At 41.1% G+C, this 20,570-nt stretch overlaps 1 protein-coding gene across 5 annotated transcripts in view; it reads right to left on the bottom strand.

Annotated features, from left to right (window-relative positions):
• Positions 1-20,570, bottom strand: part of shoc2 (SHOC2 leucine rich repeat scaffold protein) — a 97,724-nt gene that overhangs the window by 63,319 nt on the left and 13,835 nt on the right. Inside the window, exon 1 of one of the 5 annotated variants that reach the window (XM_085994367.1) lies at positions 8,081-8,121. The exons of the other annotated variants lie outside the window; for them this stretch is intronic. The gene's annotated coding sequence lies outside the window, so the exon portion shown is untranslated. Of the gene's footprint in view, positions 1-8,080; positions 8,122-20,570 lie in introns of those variants that run through there. 5 annotated transcript variants of the gene reach the window in all.

Genomic DNA, 20,570 nt, shown 5'->3' with positions numbered 1-20,570 from the left:
ATGTTTCTGATAGCCAGGGAGTCCAGAACTAGGGGTCATAGTCTAAGGATAAGGGGTAAGCCATTTAGGACTGAAATGAAGAGGAATTTCTTCACCCAGAGAGTGGTGAACCTGTGGAATTCTCTGCCACAGAGGGCAGTGGAGGCCAGTTCATTAAATATATTCAAGAAAGAGTTGGAAATATTTCTTGAGGCTAAAGGGATCAAGGGATATGGGGAGAAGGCAGGGACAGGGTACTGAAATTGGATGATCAGCCATGATCTCATTGAATGGCGGAGCAGGCTCGAAGGGCCGAATGGCCTACTCCTGCTCCTATCTTCTATGTTTCTATGTAACATTTGAAAGCTGGCAGGTACAGAATTTGACAGCACAGGTGGACACTATTCAGCTCTTTACACTGGCACTGAGAGCAATCCAAATAGTCCCTTTTTCGAAAATTCTTGTTGAAATATTTATCCACTTCCTTTTTAAAAGCCATCATGGATTCTACTTCCACCACTGAAAGTTTTGGTGGGCCACTCCACATCTCAACAGCCCACTGCATACAAGTTTCTCCTGACCCCTCTCTTCATTAGTTTGGTGATCTAAAATGTATGCCCTCTGGTTATGGATTCAGCAAACTGTAGAAATAGACTATTAGACTTATCAAAGCCTCTTAACTTTGAACACATCTATCAGATCTCTTCATTCAAAGAGCGAAGGCGAAGAGAACAGCAGCCCCAACTTCTCTGGTCTCTCCTGATAACTTAAACCTCATTTCCCTTACTGTGGAATTAAAAAAGGCAAGAATCACAGTTTTGTTAAAAAAACACACAATCTGGCGCAAATTAACTCCAGAGGGGAAAGAAAAGCTCCTCGGTTTGATAGGGTGGCCTGTTTTTTAAACTTTACAACTTTGACTTATGGGCTGAACACAGACCAGACCTCCGGAACAACGTGAAGTTGACCCAGTATTTACCACCACCAACAACCTGCCTGGTTGCTGACATTTAGGTCATAAAAATGCACCGAGTACAAAAATTGGTCTTGCATGAACATAATTTAATTTAAACAAGGCAAACTGACCTATTATTTTGATCACTTGCCCGCAGATGCCAATATGCTCCATCATAAACTGCTTTCTGCTGACAGGAGTTTAAAACCATAAAAAGACAGACTACAGCTCTCCGGCTCCATCACAGGCCAGCTGATTCTTACTATGTATCTGTTATATAAAGTTGAAGAGCTCTGGAATTTCATGCCATATTTGCTGTCAACATTTTCATAAATGGACATAGACACAAAACTTGTACATAGATTAAATAGGATGAAATGGAAAGGTTTAATTTTCAATGTCTATTCCATGAACTGTTATGATCGAAATAAATTACATTTTCAAAACAATTTTTCAAATTTTCTTTTCCACCAGCAAAACCAATTGAAGGTGGGAACATAGAAGATAGGAGCAGGAGTAGGCCATTCAGCCCCTCAAGCCTGCTCTGCCATTCAATGAGATCATGGCTGATCATCCAAACTCAGTACCCTGTCCCTGCCTTCTCCCCATATCCCTTGATCCCTTTAGCCTTAAGAAATATATCTAACTCCTTCTTGAATATATTTAATGAATTGGCCTCAACTGCCTTCTGTGGTAGAGAATTCCACAGGTTTACCACTCTCTGGGTAAAGAAATTCCTCCTCATCTCAGTCCTAAATGGCTTACCCCTTATCCTTAGGCTGTGACCCCTGGTTCTGGACTCCCCCGCCATCGGGAACATCCTTCCTGCATCTAGTCCTGTTAGAATTTTATAAGTTTCAACAAGATCCCCTCTCATTCTTCTAAACTCTAGCGAATACAAGCCCTATCGACCCAATCTCTCCTCATACGTCATTCCTGCCATCCCAGGTATCAGCCTGGTGGATCTTCGCTGCATTCTCTCCATGGCAAGAACATCCTTCCTCAGATAAGGCGACCAAAACTGCACACAATACTCAAGGTGTGGTCTCACCAAGGCCCTGTACAACTGCAGCAAGACATCCTTGTTCCTGTACTCTAATCCTCTCGCTATGAAGGCCAACATACCATTTGCCTTCTTAACCGCCTGCTGCACCTGCATGCTTAACTTCAGCGACTGGTGCACAAAGACACCCAGGTCTCGTTGCACTTCCCCTTTTCCCAATCTATTGCCATTCAGATAATAATCTGCCTTCCTTTTTTGCCACCAAAGTGAATAACCTCGCATTTATCCACATTATACTGCATCTGCCATGCATCTGCCCAATCACCCAACCTGTCCAAATCATACTGGAGTTTCTCTGCATCCTCCTCACAGCACACACGCCCAGTACAGTAAAGGCACAAATACAACATTGTCAAAATGCTAAACTGGATAGAGTACAGCTTATTGCACAAGTGGTTTTGAATGCATATTCTTTCCAACAGATTTATTTTTGTACTTCCTGTACAGATAGATGAAATAAAGTTCATCAAAACATTACACAGACTGGTGATTGAATGTTGGAGCTTTCTGGCCAGTATATGGAAACCATTTTGATGAGTAAGCTAAGTTTTGATATCAACTGGACAAGAAAAAGTTTTACATGTAGGCAGCGATTAGTGAAAGCCAGAAATCCATAGCCAAATTTTTGTAAAGTTATATATTTCAATATTGGACAGCCTAGTGTTGCAACAATATCTTACGCCAGAGTACCAGCATGCGGGTTTGTGTAAACAATTTGCCACATGGTCATTGCAGAGTTCCCACAGTAATGTTACAACCACAAGCACATCAAAAAGTTATCCACAGAGAGCTCCTGGCTACCAGTTTATCAGTACAGGGAAGGCTCCTCCAATGGTTAAGCTGCTAAAGACAGTGATTAGGCGAGTCATGTACAGATCAGAAAGTTCCCAAGTTTGATTATGACTATGCGGAGTTGGGTGATCTCAGCTGTGCCTGCTACAGGGGTACGACAATTGGCCTGCCTCCCTGGGTTAGAAGGCAGGGGGACATCAGCTGGGGCTCCTATCAGCTCAATCACTGCTGCTAGAAAGTGCACCTTCCAATTGTTATCCAGCAATACACACTGGAACTATGCATGTATGGATATTAAGAAGGAAGATAATCTGGCTCAGTTGTGATGCTCCACACTGTCAAAGAGCCTGCAGACACCAACTGTCTAGGTTAATGGGAAGAAAAGTCCCATATGAACTACCCAAGGGACAGTAGCCCAAACAAGGGTTCAATGCTTTCCAGAGATGAACAAGGGAGAAAACTGAAAAAGTAGAGTAGCTTTGAAGCATGTTACAGGTTTGCCTCTTTGGTGGGGAGTTGTACATGGGAAAGGGTGAAATAAAACAAAATGCAAAAAATGTTATGCCGGAGACACAAGTTGGTTAAAATGATGAATTTTTAAACACTGCATCCTTCATCAATGCCCTAGATGCACATTTCTTAATACTTTTTTCTGGGTCATGTTTGTAACAAGTTGGTCTGTAATAATTGTAGACATATTGGAATATATTCATACAATTCAACCAATGGTTTGCAGTGAAACTTTGAGGTAGCTGCAGTCCCATTTCCTCCGCCCCACCATGTCCTGACATAAAACTGGTTTTAAAACTAGCTCGAGTCAAGGGCTTAGTCAACAGATGTTATCTAATTGCAGTCTATGAACAAAAAAAATGATGGGTTAATTACTTAAGGTTGAACTTAATACTATCTTAAAATAGTTTCTTCAACAAAAAGACAACAGATATTCCAAGATCTTTGTCACAACACTGATGTTAGAACTTTATACAAGTCAGAATGCTTGATCAGATGCTCACATACAGAACTAATCATGAAGAGGGCAACTAAAATATCAATTTAGCTAAGAATCAAGCAAAAGAACAAGGGCAGAAATTTGGATTCAAAACATGTTCTGGGGACCCAAACGGTCTCCTGCTCTCAAACAGCATATGCCAGAACCATACTGCACAGCTGAAATAAAACAATACTTCAGTAGCTCTTAGGTACAAGCACCAGCTCACAATGAGCTGAATATTTTTTACTCGGATAGCCAATGCTGGAAACAGATACGATAGCAAAATATTGCGGATGCTGGAAATCCAAAATAACAGAAAATGCTGGAAAAACTCAGCAGGCCAGGCAACATCCGTGGAGAGAGAAATAGAGTCAACGTTTCAGGTCAAAACCCTTCGTCAGGACTGAAAAAGCACAGGAAATGAAACAGATTAAAAGGCCAGTTTGGGGGCTGGGAAATGGGGATGAAAGAACAAAAGAGAAGTGAAGAGACATTAAGGAGGTATTCAAAACCAGACGAGATGGTGATAGGACTAGTGGAGAGACAAAAGACGGCTCTAGATTAGGTGTGCAATGCGCTGGCAGAATGGGAGACAGCTGCCATGTGGGAGAGAAAAAAAAAGGGGGGGGGCCAAAACAAAGGTGTGGATAAAAAATATAAGTAAAAATGTAATAGGGGCCGAGGTTATGATCTGAAATTGTTGAACTCGATATCGAGTCCGGAAGGCTGCAAAGTGCCTAATCGGAAGAGGAGGTGCTGTTCCTCGAGCTTACGCTGGGTTTCCGTGGAACAATGCAAGAGCCCGAGTGCGGTGAGGTCCGAGTGGGAATGGGGCGGTGAATTAAAATGACAGGCGACCGGAAGCTTAGGGTCACCCCTATAGACTGAACGGAGGTGTTCCACAAAGCGGTCACCCAATCTGCGTTTGGTCTCCCAAATATCTGGGCAAAAGGGTCTGGGATTTACAGATTGAATAGCTATCATGCAAGATGGTCTGTAGCTGTTGTATAAAAATTGTTTATTTTCCAATCAGTACAGCCATTTGTTTAAATAAATGATTGCATTGGGGCCAGATCTGTTTACAGCTCTCAAAATTATGGACACGCATTTTACCACCAAACTTTTACAATATTTGCAAGAAAAGTCATGTTTATTTGTAGGCAGAATGAGAGAGATTTTTTCTTTGTAGGATTTTCTGATCCCAAGCAAGACGAGATGATGCATTCAAAGGCAGATACCTATTTTTGGTAAATGGTGCAGTAAACTGGTGTGTGTAACATATCTTTCCCTGTTTTACACTTAAAAGCTTTATCTTGGCCAGTCTAGGGTGCATGTGTACATCCTATTGCATAATCGATCTGTATTACTGTTCGAGTTCCAGTAAGAAACCCAAGAGCAGAGCTTGCCACATTCCTGATAGGGTAAAAAAAAGATAGCACAACACTGCAAACCTAGATGCTGCTACTTATATCCATCCCAGAAGCAAAAATAAATGCACTTCAGATGACTTGAGCCCAATAGGTTAATAGGCCACATAGTTTGACATTAGGGTTTTTTTCTTTCCTAGCCCAGAGGCCACATACAACACTGCTCGTGTCTTTTTAAAAGATAGTTTGTTTTTACTTCCGAGGTACAAATCCCACTGAATAAGATATTTCATGTACAAGGCAAATAGGTCACCTTTCCTAACAGCTCTGCAGACACTAGCCCAAATAGGCTTGCCTGACCACACACAGGACCCACAACTATCACAAATTTTAAAAATGCACAATTCTGATTTTCTTTTTAACAGACCATAATTAGTTCCATTTTGCAGCCATACTTACTGTGGACAGAGTGTCATTTTAGGAGGTCACTTTTTTTTTTAAGTTAACAATCAGTTCAGAAGATTCTCAAGTAATTCAACCTAGTTTTGGAACAATTAAATTCAATCTTAGAAAAAAAGGTCTGCAACTAGACACAAGGGACTTGTCATGGAAGTAATGGCAACCAAGGGGAATCAATGAATTTTGCAGAAAATCCACATCCTGTAGATTTCCCTTGCCTCTCATCGCCATTAAAAAGGTACAAATCAGAATTAAGCCATTTGCCAACTGCGTGCTAATGAGAAAAGATGCATTATATACTCTTAACATCCTATACAGGATGCTCTTTATATAAAAGGCAAGGAGAGAGTAGTTTTATCGTCTGTCTCCTCAATGATCAGTGAGGGGTTTCAGTTGCTGAACCTCAATTTTATCTGCTTCACTCTGCCTGCCCAAGGCGTACAGTTCAACATTATAAATCAACCTATACACCGCAGGAGTCAAATCAAATGCATGACAATTTCACACAGCCAGACCAAAGCAAAATCCACTTGTTGCTCAGTTCCCTGGAGAATGACATGTCAGCGGCTGCAAAGCCCAGCTGTTAGCCTGCCTTCTCTTTCACATATGGCAGAGGGATTAAGAGTACTTAATGGCACATACCAATATAAATATTGCCAGATACAAAATATTCTGTAAAGTTTCTTTTTAAAACTCCACAACCCTTTCTGCACTTTTGGGGGGGGGGGGGGGAGAAAAAATGGCCCCAGCAAATCCTTCCCTAAAACTTCATACATTACTTCACATCAGTTTTAAAAAATGATGTGGGTGGGTAGGAGAAAAAAGCAAGGAAAGGAAAGAGCTTTTATATAGTGCTTTGCACGACTGCACAGTCAACTCAATATTTTTTTTGAAGGGCAGTCACTGTTCTAATATACAGAAAAGAAATATAACTAATTTCAGGTACTCACACATTAGTGTTAATGAATCACAAGCCAGAATCATTGTAAATTATTTAAATCTGAAGTTCAGGGCCCTTCAGTCAAACTCAATTTCTAACTTCAATCACCGTAATGGGAGATTTTCAAGATGTCAGCTAACTACATACAAACAATTGAAAACCAGCAAAATAATGAGTCATTTGAAAAGGGAGAAGGAGGAGAATATTATTTAAGTACAATGCAGCTTATAGATGTCTACATTACAACCGAGATTACACTTTATAAGTACTTTATTAGCTGTGAAGCACTTTGAGACGGGCACAATATTAATGCAGGCTCTTTTTTAATTATAATAATTAGTGCCATCATTAGGATTTTAGTGAAGCGTAATAAGCATGTCCACTTCAACTGTGGAAAAATAGCCAGCAATAAGTTATACATTTTCTCTGTCCAAACTTGGGTTGTGCCTGGAGAGCATTTAGAGCTGTATAACACGAGAATGAAGTAATGGTATTAACGGAAGCAATATGAGGCACTGAACCAAGAGCCTCACACAAGAAGCATATCGCACAACGCTAAAGGTTTACGTGTCATTTTTCCAAAGCCAATACACTAAAACCTGTTGGTAAATATAATCTGTGCTTGTCCGTCTGTCTGTCTGTCTGCTATACACTCAAAAGTTAGAGCGTACCTACACATGTTATAATATCAAAAGAAAGCTGATGATCAGGGGAGTGTCATAGGCGTATTTACTTTTTGGTCAGACAAAAATTGTTCGGACAGTATACAAAGAACGTTCAAAAATCCGCTCATTAGCGGTTCACCAATCCTACCGCTCATTAGCGTTGAGTGACGTGATGGTTGACCAATCCTACAGTTCAGTGACCTGATGGTTGACCAATCGGTGCGTCACGGGGGGAGTTTCATTCCGTGTGGGCGGGCCTAATCCTGCAGCCTCCCGAAACGTCGCCGCCATTTTTTTTTAATACCCACAGCGACAGCACCAGCACAACAAACCCCCACATTGCGGCTCCGGCACAGTATCCCGCTCCCGGCCCGCCGGAGCGGGAGGTGAGTTGGGCTCACTCGGGCCGGGCCGGGCCGGGCCCAACAACCGCTCGGCCCGAGACACAGAGCGGGGGAGCGGCAGCGGCTGGCCGTCAACCGCGCGGCCCTGTAAACTGCCGTTCTACAAAAAAGCCTAGGCAACGCCGCGCCCCCCCAGCTAGTGTTAAATAATTCTGCTATGGCAGAATTGACTCAATTTTTTCTCTCCCATGAATTGTATAAGATTTCCCCATCTGTGCGATAAATTCTGTATTAAATCACACAACCATTTTCAAGAAAACAATTATCAGTTAAAAAAAAAAGCGCGCTTTTGGACATTGCTTTCATAGTTAAACCCAAAACTGCAAGAAAGAAAAATCAAGTCGAGCAATCTTAGTTGATCTCATACAAATCTGATAAGACTGCAAGGGTTTGGATGTATTAAGCTTTGCAAGCAATAATTCAACAGCAATTGGTGCAACTACAAAGATATAAATCAGCACTCACTTTAATGTTTAAAGTTGACTGAAAAGTTTGCCTCTGATGAAAAAAGGAAACAAATTTTTATTACTTTTGTAATAAGCTTTAAGTTTATGAAGGGATGCACTTCAATTCCAGAATTACATTTGTTTTAACACTTATGTGAATGCACCATTTTCAAGTTAGTTATCGTTACAATACTTTGTTGGTGATTGGACGGTGCATTGAATTAGCATATTGTACCTTCACCTCTGGAACATGGGTTGACATCCAGCTGAACCTGATGGAATAAAGAGTCTCCGCTCTCAGCCAAGTCAGAGTCCTATGCCAAATAGGTTTTGTGCAATCTCAACCTAGCTTCTAATGGGTGCAAGACCACAGCAGAAACTTGCCACGCATTCAATCTCATTCTGCCAGAAAGAAAGTCTGGCATGGAAAATGGAACAAAGCACACTGGCCCAGCAGGGGGTGCTTGAGATTGTGGGTTTTAACAATAATTACATTTATAGAACACTTCAAAACTTCTCAAAGCACTTCACGCAATGAATTATTTTTGAAGTTACGTAAATGAATAACCAGTTAATCGCTCCTTTGCGTGGTATTGGTTGAGGTAGTACACCAAGAACTATTTTTTTTTTTTTAATTAAAAGTGGTGTGGTAGCTTTTGAACTACCAGAACCGATAGATGTAACGCAGTTCAACTCCTCTTCAGAAGATTGGCACTTCCAAGAATGCAGCACTCATCCAGTACCTCACTGGAGTGTCGACCTAGATTATGGGCTCAAAGTCGGACGTGGGTCTCACAAACCCATAACTTTTTGACTAACCGGAGCCAGCCTTGCACACTTGTTTAGTCAGAGCAAACTTTACTCTTTAGCCCATGCTATATGCACATACCTAATCTGAACATTAAGTATTCCTAAACTGAGAGAAAAATGTCCTATTCCCAAACACAGACATTCCCTAGAAGCACAAAAATACCAAAAACAAATATTCAAGAGAGACTTGCCACAGCCCAAACAAACACTCAGTATTTCACAACCTCTTTTTAAAAGCTGATGTCAATTCAATTTCCTTTCAATTCAAAATGCAGGCCAGTTTTACAAATGAAAAATCAATCTCTCCTGAAATCACTGGGCTTCTCAATGTTACTTTAAAACTCAGTCTTCAAAGGTCATTTTTATAAATACGAAGGAATGTGTGCTAATGACAGATTTGAAACCAGTTAAATGTTTTTTAGTCAACACAGCCGTTTTAACAAGGGGAATGGTTCAAATATAACTAATAGTTAAGCATTTAAAGTGTTAAATAATGCACTTTTAATAGGAAACTGATAGGAGGTACTACAACTTTAAACATTCCATTTTCTGATCATCAGGAAGGAAAATTACCAGTACTAAAAAAAAATGCTTTGCATATTTAATTTCAAAAGCACCAACATCCCTTACTGTACTGTCTATGCTTTGCATGGGTGCTTCAGTTATTTATAAAGCTACAGCCAGGCCTTTACGTATTCAATATTGTTGGAAAAGAATATGCTTGGCACCACATTGGAACAGCTAAAAGGTCATTACCACAGAGCTTAAACTTTCCCAGCGTTCTTCAAAGCTTAGACCGCCCACAGGCAGTCAGACTACACCAGCAGGGCAGGGGACACCAGAACCTCAATCACAGCAAACAGTTTATTATTTTCAGTTTCAAATTGAAGTGTAGATTTTCATTCACGTTGTGTTTTAAGTTTCTCTAAAATGCACTGCATGCTTAAAATCCCTCGTGTTTTTCACAAAAAAAAGCTGCTCCAGCGACATACTTAAGAACTTGAATTGCTTTGACAGATCAGAAGAAAATTACCTTTGATGTAGCAACCTTTAAAGGCTACCTTTCTATCCAAGCCTAGGTCCATTTTTAGGCTCTCTTGCTATTTGCCAATGTTTAGTAATCAATAATTCTCTTACTTAAAATATTCCTACAACCAGAGTCATAAACCAAAACAGTAAAAAAAGCAGTAAATAGCTCCTGAACAGTGTGGGTGAAGAAAGGATTAGATTGGGGGATCAAAACCTTTGAATTGATGCCATCACCCAAACATTAAAAAAATGCACACTCAGTAATATGGCTCAAGATACCATTAGACTAAATGATCCCATCAGTCTACACTGAACTCAAGATGCAAATTCAGGAGGCTTTTGTCTGGACACACTCAATCATGGGAGTCCCTAGTGTGAAACTGGAACTGAAATATAACAATGATAATTCTACTTTACTGCAAAGCCATTAGGGTTTTATTTACCAATTTGCTCAGGAAATGTAAATATATCAGTGCAGTAGACAGACATTGAAGTGCGATGGCATTTTAACCCATGCATGACAGAGTGGAGGCAGCAATGGATGTGATAGAAAGGGGAAAATAATCTTTGAGACAGTCATTTTGATCAGCAGAACCTTTTAAAGCACAGCATGTTGCCAGAGTTTGGGGATGGCATCCAACCGAAACTTAAAAGGTCTCGACTTCTGAGCAACTCTGCATGTGCAGCTGTTTGTGTTGCCAGTGATCTACATCCCACGACATAAAATGGGGAAATTGAGAGCACCAGACATAATGTCTAAACTCCTATCTTATTGTTCTTTCTGCACACTAGTTTGCAAGACTAACATCAGTATTAATCAGCTCCAAAACCCACGCAGTCGTCACAAATTTTGCAAGAATTGTTTCAAAGCAACACTATGCACTAAAAAGCAAATTAACTGTCCACAGATTAGCTGAGCCAACCGGCCTGTTGCTGTGCTGTACATTCTATGTAATATTTTCCTCCTGCACGTTGAGTTTCAACAAATTTACTGCACGCAGAGACAGAGAATGTGCAAGTTACCAAAATTATGATTCAGATTTATATCCAAAAAAAAACAAGTTACCAAGATACCTACAGCTCCCAAAGTCACAGCTGATCAATGCAATATGGTATGCACAAATACTCTTGGTATCAAACATTCTTGGTGTTAAACTGTAGGAGCTGACAAACATTTGAGGGTGACCAGGTTTGTTGGAACAGATCTGATCGCAGACCTCCAATGCCAGTAGCCAGCAGGTACTCAAGAGCTAAAAGGTAGCTCACCAGTTGATCTTCCTCCTCATCTCTACAGCAAAGTGCCTACCTTCACATTGCTGCCTTGACTGCTAGCAAAGTCAAAATTATAGTTGCGTACTTTGAACTTACCTACAGATTTCTGAAGACAGAATCTGAAGGCTTTAGAGAGGATGCAGAAAAGAATAGAGCAAGGCTCCAGGGATGAGGGACTTCAATTATGTGGAAAGACAGGAGAAGCTGGGGTTGTCCTTCTTGGAGCAGAGAAGATTGAGGAGAGATTTGATAGAGGTGTTCAAAATCATGAGGGGTCTAGACAGCGTAGATAGAGAGAAACTGTTCCCATTGGCGGAAGGGTCGTGAACCAGAGGACACAGATTTAAGATGATTGGCAGAAAAACCAAAGGCGACATGAGGAAAAGTTTTTTTACGCAGCAAGTGGTTAGGATCTGGAATGCACTGCCTGAAAGGGTGGTGGAGGCAGACTCAATCTTATCCAACTCCCCTTTGAAAGATAAGTATCTGAAGGAAAAAAATTTGCAGGGCTACGGGGAAAAGGCAGGGGAGTGGGACTAGGACTAGCTGAAGTGATCTTGCAGAGAGCCAGTACAGGCTTGATGGGCCTTGTTCTGTGCTGTAACCATTCTATGATTCTATTCTATGATGTAAAGTTTACCCACAATAATCTTTATTCAAATGAGCTGTGAAGAATTTAAAATTATACCCAATTTGAAGACATTTCCCCCCCACCCCCACATCCAATTTAATTCCCCAAACTACCACCAACCTGTTCACCAAGCTAATGGGGCTAAATATGACCATTATGAAAATTCTGCAATGGTTGACAAGTGCCCAATTGTAGACTCCTAGCAGCTTGGATACAGAAAACATTTTAGAAGAACAAACATGTATTTCTATAGCACCTTTCACAACCTCGGGACGTCCCAAAACGCTTTACAGCCAATGCATTACATTTAAAGCGTAGTCACCTGCTGTAATACAGGAAACATAGCAGTCAATTTGTGCATAGCAAGGTCCTACAAACCACATCGAGATAATGGCCAAATAATCTGTTTCAGCCTCGGTTGAATGTCTCATCTGTTGGACGACACCGCCGACAGTGCGGCGCTCCCTCAGTACTGCACTGGAGTGAGACAACTCAAAAACAGTTCACTCCTGCGCACACCAAAGCAACACCGCATGGCAAAAGAGAATAAAAGTATACAGCCCTATTGTTTAAAATTCCATATAGTTGTTCTGCGCATCAGGCACTATGGAAACAAGAGCATTTTTCCACTTCGTTTCTTGGCCCGAGCAGGAAAGTAGCAACTTTGTTGAAAGTTTGAAGTCATGGGAAGTTATAAGACACCAGAGGGCATTACCATGTCCAGCCACTGGAATGGACCAGAGAAGACCATGCACATTTTAAAAGCCTTTGGGAATATGTAACTTCAGTTACTTTTTTAATCAGGCGATTGGGTCTAATAGATTAGGTATGTTACAGATAAACAGCAAGCCACCTAGAAGAGGCTCAGTGGATCAGTAAAGTATGACACAGCTGGCATGTAGTCAAGGAAAGTATTTTCTAAAGATGGCAAAGAACCAAGGTCATTAGACCATGCAAAAACAAGCATAAACTTTAAAGCCTGCAAAATGCTTTAAATACATGTGTGTAACTTGGAAATTTGCCAGAAACGACTTACTGCAGGGGGTTGGGGGGAGAAAAATCAAAGAACTGGGCCACATGCATAACTATACATCACTGGGAGAGGAGCATATTAGGCAGACAACCATGCATAACTATACATCACTGGGAGATGAGCATATTAGGCAGACAACCATGCATAACTATACATCACTGGGAGATGAGCATATTAGGCAGACAACCATGCATAACTATACATCACTGGGAGATGAGCATATTAGGCAGACAAAATTCCCCAGGATTCCCCGTCCATTTCCAAGCGAAGTACATTGCAGTCAATTAACCTCAAAGACAGACCACTGACTTTTCCCACTCAATCATGGCAAACTTTGAATATAGAAGCGCGAGGTAGCATCTTGCCGAAGCCATTGACCAATGCCCCATCAGCTATATGTACCAAGTCTTCAGCTTGGTGGAAAGGCCTATGCAGGGCACTGAGCAATGCACCAGCCATCTTGATGTTCGAGACCAATGCCGTGTGCCAGAGTTACTTGCCACAAACGGTTTAATCGAAGTCTGCTGTAAAGGGCTGACTCCAGGGTAACTTCCCCCTCTAGGGTGCCGAGCAACTGAATGGTGTAAGCCACAAACCTCCCAACAACAGTTTTCCTCTTTTGCTACAAATTCCCTCATAGCGTAATCCTAGATGTTGCACATAAGCCAAAAGAAACCTTCCTGCTAAATACCTGGGAGTTCTGTACCACAAAGATCTATTTGGACAAGACGTATACGCCACAAGTTTATCCTGAATTACAACTTTGCTATAATTAAAGATAAGCAAGACCAACGGATGAGTCAACTCTTCTCAGCAAGATCCCAAAGAACTTGAAGTGAAGTTACTGTTCCATTACAGGTATTTACAGACATGGTAAGCTATTTCCGAAAGGAATTCACAGTTTGATCAGGTATGTCGTCAATTTTTGATGAAAATCCAAACATTTGAAGCACCACATTCCTTCTTTGAGGCACAAATTGCTCCAGTTCAGAGCAGAGCAGGGCCATATTTGAAAAAAAGGATTCAATGTTTTCTTTTTGAAGACAGAAAACAGGAGGAGATAGGAATGGAGAGATCTCAAGACACTAACAAATGTCACAGTAATATAGCCAGCATAACAAACTTCCTTGCTTCCAGTAAAAAGGGGTGGAATTTAAGGAATCACTATTAGGTTTGATCACAATATTAGGCAATCAGACGTGAAAACACTCAACTGGAGGAGGGCTAATTTCAGAGAGTTGAAAGGTTACCTGGCACAGGTGGATTGGAATCAAAGATTGGCAGGTAAAGCAGTAAATGAGCAATGAGAGCTTCAAAGAGGAAATACCTCGGGTACAGACTAGACACATTCCCGCAAGGGGGAACAGAGGGGCATCCAAAGTTAGAGCTGCATGGATGATTAAATATACACAGATTAAAATGAAACAGAAAAAGGAGGCGTATGATAAATGTCAAGCTCATAATACAGCAGGGAACCAAGCTGAATACAGAAAGTACAGAGAACTGAAAAAGGAAATAAGAGGGGCAAATAGATAATAGATTAGCAGGTAACAAAAGGGAACCCAAAAGTCTTTTAGAAACCTAGAAATAGTAAAAAGGTAGCCAAAGCAAGGGTGGGGCCGATTAGGGACCAAAAAGGAGATCTTCTTGTGGCGGCAGAGGGCATGACTGAGGTAGTAAATGAGTACTATTCTTCTGTCTTCAATAAAGAGGGTGCTGCCAATGTCTCAGTAAAAAGGAAATAGTAGCAAAATTGGATAGAATAAAAATGGATAAATATGAGCTACTTAAAAGGTAGGCAGTGCACTAAGTAGAAAAGACACGGTTCGAATGTAAGGTTGAAGATAGCAGAGGCTCTGGCCACAATCTACCAATCCTCCTTAGATAAGGAAGCGGTGCCAGAGGACTGGAGGATTGCAAATGTTACACCCTTGTACAAAAATAGGAGAGAGGGATAAACCCGGCAACTACAGGCCAAACGGCCCACGTCTGTGGAGCAGAAACTTTGAGACACATTAATCAGAGTCAAAATTAATTGTCACTTGGAAAAATATGGGTTAATAAATAACTGCCAGCATGGTTTTGTTAAAGGCAAATTGTGTTTAACTAACTTGATTGAGTTCTATGATGAAGTAATGTAGAGGGTTGATGAAAGTAATGTGGCTGATGTGTATATGGACTTTCAAAAGGCTATTGATAAAGTACCACAGAATAGGCTTGTTAGCAAAATTGAAGCCCATGGTATTAATGGAGCAGTGCCAGCATGGATACAAAATTGGCTAAGAGACAGAAAGCAGAGATTAGTGGTGAACGGTTGTTTTTCAGACTGGAGGGAAGTATACAATGGTGTTCCCCAAGGGTTGGTATTGGGACCACAGCTCTTTAATACATATTAATGTCCTGGACTTGGGTATACAGGGCATAATTTCAAAGTTTACAGATGACACAAAACTCGGAAATGTAGTAAACAACGAGGAGGATAGTAACAGACATCAGGACAGACAGACAGACTGGTGAATTGGGCAGTTGCAACTTAATGCAGAGAAGTGTGAAGTGATACATTTTGGTAGGAAGAATGATGAAAGGCAACATAAACTAAATGGTAAAATTTTAAAAGGGGGTGCAGGAATGGAGGCCTGGGGTGTACGTACACAAATCTTTGAAGGTGGCAGGACAAGTTGAGAAAGCGGTTAAATAAGCAGACAGAACCCTTAACTTTATAAACTGAGGCACAGAGTACAACAGCAAGGGAGTTACGCTAAACCTTTATAAATCACTGGTTAGGCCCCAGCTGAACTAGTGTGTCCAATTCTGGGCACCACACTTTAGGAAGGATGTCAAGGCCATGGAGAAGGTGCAGAGGAGATTTACTAGAATGGTACTGTACCAGGGAAGCAGGACTTCAGTTACATGGAGAGTCCAGAGAAGCTGGGGTTGATCACCTTGGATCAGAGAAAACTAAGGGGAGATTTGATAGATATGATTGTGAAAGACTGATACTGGATATATTAATTACTGCATTTCCCAGGTAATGTACTTTAGTATCTTAATATGCCTTAACGCCAACATTCAAACAGGATCCCCAATTGCATTAGTATAAAGTTTCCCTTTTCCCACATTAGGAATTGGTGTGGTTCTAGACAAGTTGTGTATTCAAAAGCTAAATCAGCAGCTTCTGGGACAGCTCTTGGGCCACCAATGAAGTTCCAAAAATGTTACCATCAGCTTGTGCAGGCTCGGTGCCGTCACATGCCGGAATACCATATGGCAGCAGTTTACTCTTCTTCCCCCCGACTGTCAACATATCAACCAACTTGTTGAAAAACAGTGTGAAATAATTCAGACTGCAGGAGCAGGCAGACTGACTTGGTACATCACCGCCACAGAAAAGCTGGCAAAAGAATTACATTGGGTGTGTGTGCAAGGATCGGGCAGGAAGTTAGGTTGATTGGCTATGATAAATTGACCCTTAGTGTTAGGGGGATTAAATACGTGGGGTTACAGGGATAGGGTGGGACATGTGTTGGTGTAGGGGTTACGGGGATCGGGTGGGATATGTGTCGGTGCAGGCTCGATGGGCCGAAATGGCCTCTATCTGCACTGTGGGGTTTCTGTGATTCTGTGAAGACACAGTTGAAATCAATGTATCAGCAGGGCTACAACTAACTAAGAAAAATTACGAGGTGAAAATAAACTGGTCAAGACATTATTTCCAGCCAATCCTTGGATTGCATCACTCAATTCTTTACCCAAGAAGACTTGCACCTACAAATTACATCATTGCATTCACTTTTAGATTTTAGGTTATGCTATTTTTTGTACAATGTGATTTATTCCATACGAAAATTCTCTTTGGGTGCACAAAGTAATGAACGAAAATATAGCAACCCTAAAAAAGTGTAAAACTGCAAACAGACTACAATCCACTCTTGTGGCGGGTATGCATAGATGCCAAATAACAGAACTCAAGGTGCCACAAACAGGCTCACATACTCCACAAGTCAAAGGTCACCAGCTGAGCTACATGGATTCCCCCCCCAAATGCCAGCTGTCTCAATGCAACTGTAGAAATATATTTGTCGGGAAGTTTTATTAGCAATTAATGCATGGGGGGAAAAGGACTTCACTCATCACAAACAAAAATAACATTCATGATAAACAGACACTCTGCCTGCTGCATCATGCAGATATAAATCTTCAGAAGCTAAGCATTTTATTGTTACAAGGCAAAGTTATAGTGAATGTCCATAGCTGTATAACAGGCAATGGTAAAATTCAACACCTTAGGTTCCCAAAAGCAGCAAGTCATTTAAAACAAACAGAAGGAATAAATATACTCGCAAAACCAATTCTTTCCCATCATGAAGCCAGGAGGAACAGTTATGAAGCATATCAGGGATTCCAAATATTTTTGAATCCTAACTACACTGCTCCCATTTCCATTCTGAACAAGAGGGTTTGCACTTATTTGGTATAGCAATATCAACTTGCCAGTGAAGCCAACAACTTACTGGCAATATTTCAACTATTCAAGTCTATATACAATTTGATATTAACATGGCAAAATCCCAGCAATTCACTACAAAAATACAACCCTACAGTTCGTAAGACTTAACAGTTTCAAAATTGCACATGCCAACCAAGTTGCTACCAGCCTTCTAGAAACTGAATTACTTACACATTAACAACTTGCATTTATATAGAACCTTTAACATAGTAAAATGTCCCATGGCGCTACGCGGGTGTATTTTAAGACAAAAAATTTGACACCAATCCACATAAGGATAAATTAGGGCAGGTGACCAAAAGCTGGGTCAGAGGGGTAGGTTTTAAGGAGTGTCTTAAAGGAGGAAAGAGAGGTAGAGAGGCAGACAGATTTAGGGAAGGAATTCCAGAGCTTAGGGCCTAGGCAACAGAAGGCACGACCAACAAAGGTTGAGCGATTATAATCAGGGATGCTCAAGAGGGCAGAATTAGAGGAGTGCAGATATCTCGGGGGGTTGTGGGGCTGAAGGAGATTACAGAGATAGGAAGGGGCGAGGCCATGGAGGGATTTGAAAACAAGGATGAGAATTTTGAAATCGAGGCGCTGCTTAACCGGGAGCCAATGTAGGTCAGCGAGCACAGGGGCGATGGGCGAACGGGACTTGGTGCGAGTTAGGACACAGGCAGCTGAGTTTTGGATGACCTCAAGTTTATGTAGGGTGGAATGTGGGAGGCCAGCCAGGAGTGTGTTGGAATAGTCAAGTCTAGAGGTAACAAAGGCATGGATGAGGGTTTCAGCAGCGGATGAGCTGAGGCAAGGGCGGAGACAGGCGATGTTACGGAGGTGGAAATAGGCGGTCTTTGTTATGCTGCGGATATGCGATCAGAAGCTCATTTCAGGGTCAAATGTGACACCAAGGTTGTGAACAGTGTGGTTCATTCAGCCGCAGACAGATGTTAAGGAGAGGGATGGAGTCAGTGGCTAGGGAACGGAGTTTGTAGCGGGGGCCGAAAACAATAGCTTCAATCTTCCCAATATTTAATTGGAGAAAATTTCTGCTCATCCAGAACTGGATGTCAGACAAGCAGCCTGACAATTTAGGCAGCGTGGAGGGGTCGAGAAAAGAGGTGGTGAGGTAGAGCTGGGTGTCGTCAGCGCACATGTGGAAACTGACTGTGTTTTCGGATGATGTCACCAAGGGGCAACATGTAGATGAGAAATAGGAGGGGCCAAGGATAGATCCTTGGGGGACACCAGAGGTAATGACGCGGGAGCGGGAGAAGCCGTTGCAGGTGATTCTCTGGTTACGAGTAGATAGATAAGAATGGAACCAGGCGAGTGCAGTCCCACCCAGCTGGACGACGGTGGAGAGACGTTGGGGAAGGATGAGGTGGTCAGCCGTTAAGCTAAATAAGATATTTCAAATGATATGGTGCAAAAAAGTGTTCATTAAATAAAATCACCCTCATGCAGATTTATCAAATTTGGTTACTTTCTATGTTCATATCAGGTGTATATATTTTTTTTAAATCACAGATTCTTCACATCAGTATTGGAGTGACACTGGTCTCAGTATCACAAGAGCTCAAAATGTATTGTTCAAGATTTCAATACTGCTCACAGAGTCAGGATCAACACCAAAAAGGTTGTTTCAAGCAATGGTTACATTTTAAATAAGTGAGGAACAAATTAGGACTTACCAGGAATTTATTGTGTGCATAACAAAATCTGAATTTACATAAATGTGGATCAACTCTGCTTATATCTAAAAATCTATTTTTAAGACGAGACTTTTCTAGGTAAACATCTGCTGATGCCAGGGAAATTAGAGCACCAACATACTTAGATATACATTTTAGATACGTCTTTGTTCCAGGGCTAAGTAAATTACGTATCTACTTAGCTCTGTACGCTCACGTACAAGATTAGAAATTTAGGTCACCCAGGGTCAAAAGTAGGAGCTATCTAATATGCGAGTCATTGTAATCGATGGCAGCTCACACTGGTCTCGAAGACAACCTTTCAATAAAACAAAAACAGTTATAACAATTATTGTAAAAGCTTGTGCGCACAATTTATTTTTTTTAAATGTAAAATGGACACTGGTGTGCTACAAGCCACAATACAATTTGCCTGTTATTACTTCATACTTCAGGTTTTCTTCCACATCCTGAAGACAAAGTTTGGATGGTAAATATAATTGACAGATTTTAAGTCTATGTTCTGCAAATTATCCTAAGTACTGAATACCCTAAATTTAGGGCTTATCTTAAGATGGTGGATTGTTTTATGAATGCACTTAAAATACAGCCACTGATTATTGTCTTTGCAACAGAATGGGCCCAACATCAATTTTGTTGGGGCACATAGCAAGTGCACAATCCAGAGACTTTTAATTCACTAATCAATTAAGAAAATATTTATTTCAAAATTGCAAGCATATGCGATTGTGCTAAAAGCATTTCAGCAGTTAAACTTGCCACTTTTACCATTTATCCCAGACCGACACAGGTCCTAAATAAAACACACTTCCACCGTAGAAATATAGGGGTCAAGAGGAAAGAGAGAGAGACAGAGACAGAGAGAGATAGATCAACAGACACAAAAAAAGTCACAACACTGTAGATCAGGTTCACCTCCGGAACAAAATGTCTAGCAAACTATCACAAAATTCCTCTTTGCTCCAGTCAATGCTGCACATATGTGAATTTTGGAGGACACCAAAAGCCCAAATTCTCAGGTGTTTGCACTCAAAAACTGATTTATCAAAGGGTCTTTGGAAGCTCTCCAGGATTCCCCTTTTGTTAAGCTATGAATTTCACATCAGTACAAAGTATAGATGCCAGTGTAGAGTAACTCGGTGTTAGCACATGGCCATCCACTAGGAGCACCTGTGTGGCTCAATGTCAGGATCTGTAGAGTAAATTCTGCAAAACCTGGTTGATTTTACTCCAGTGATGTCCAGAGTGAGTCACAGAAATTCTCTCAAGTAGAGATTCAAAGCAAGCAGGCTTTAGGGTGGGAAACTAGGCAGTGTTTCATCATGTAATAACAAAAGAGCCTCACAGTTAGCAATGTTGACAGCTTTGCCTATAAGGAAATAGATTTCCAGCACGTGAAAGACAAACACCAACATGGCTTACATACTTTTGCATATGCAAATAGCAGTTTGCACATACACAATAGAAAATTGTTGATCGGTAATTTATTCTTTGGAGCTGCTCAATCTATAGATTTTTTTTTAAACT

This window comes from Somniosus microcephalus, chromosome 8 (assembly GCF_052327205.1).
Source record: "Somniosus microcephalus isolate GS21.2 chromosome 8, FLI_Smic_1.0, whole genome shotgun sequence".
Taxonomy (NCBI): Eukaryota; Metazoa; Chordata; class Chondrichthyes; order Squaliformes; family Somniosidae; genus Somniosus; species Somniosus microcephalus.
Note: the sequence above shows the minus strand (reverse complement) of the source record. Positions and strands in the feature narration are given on the sequence as shown.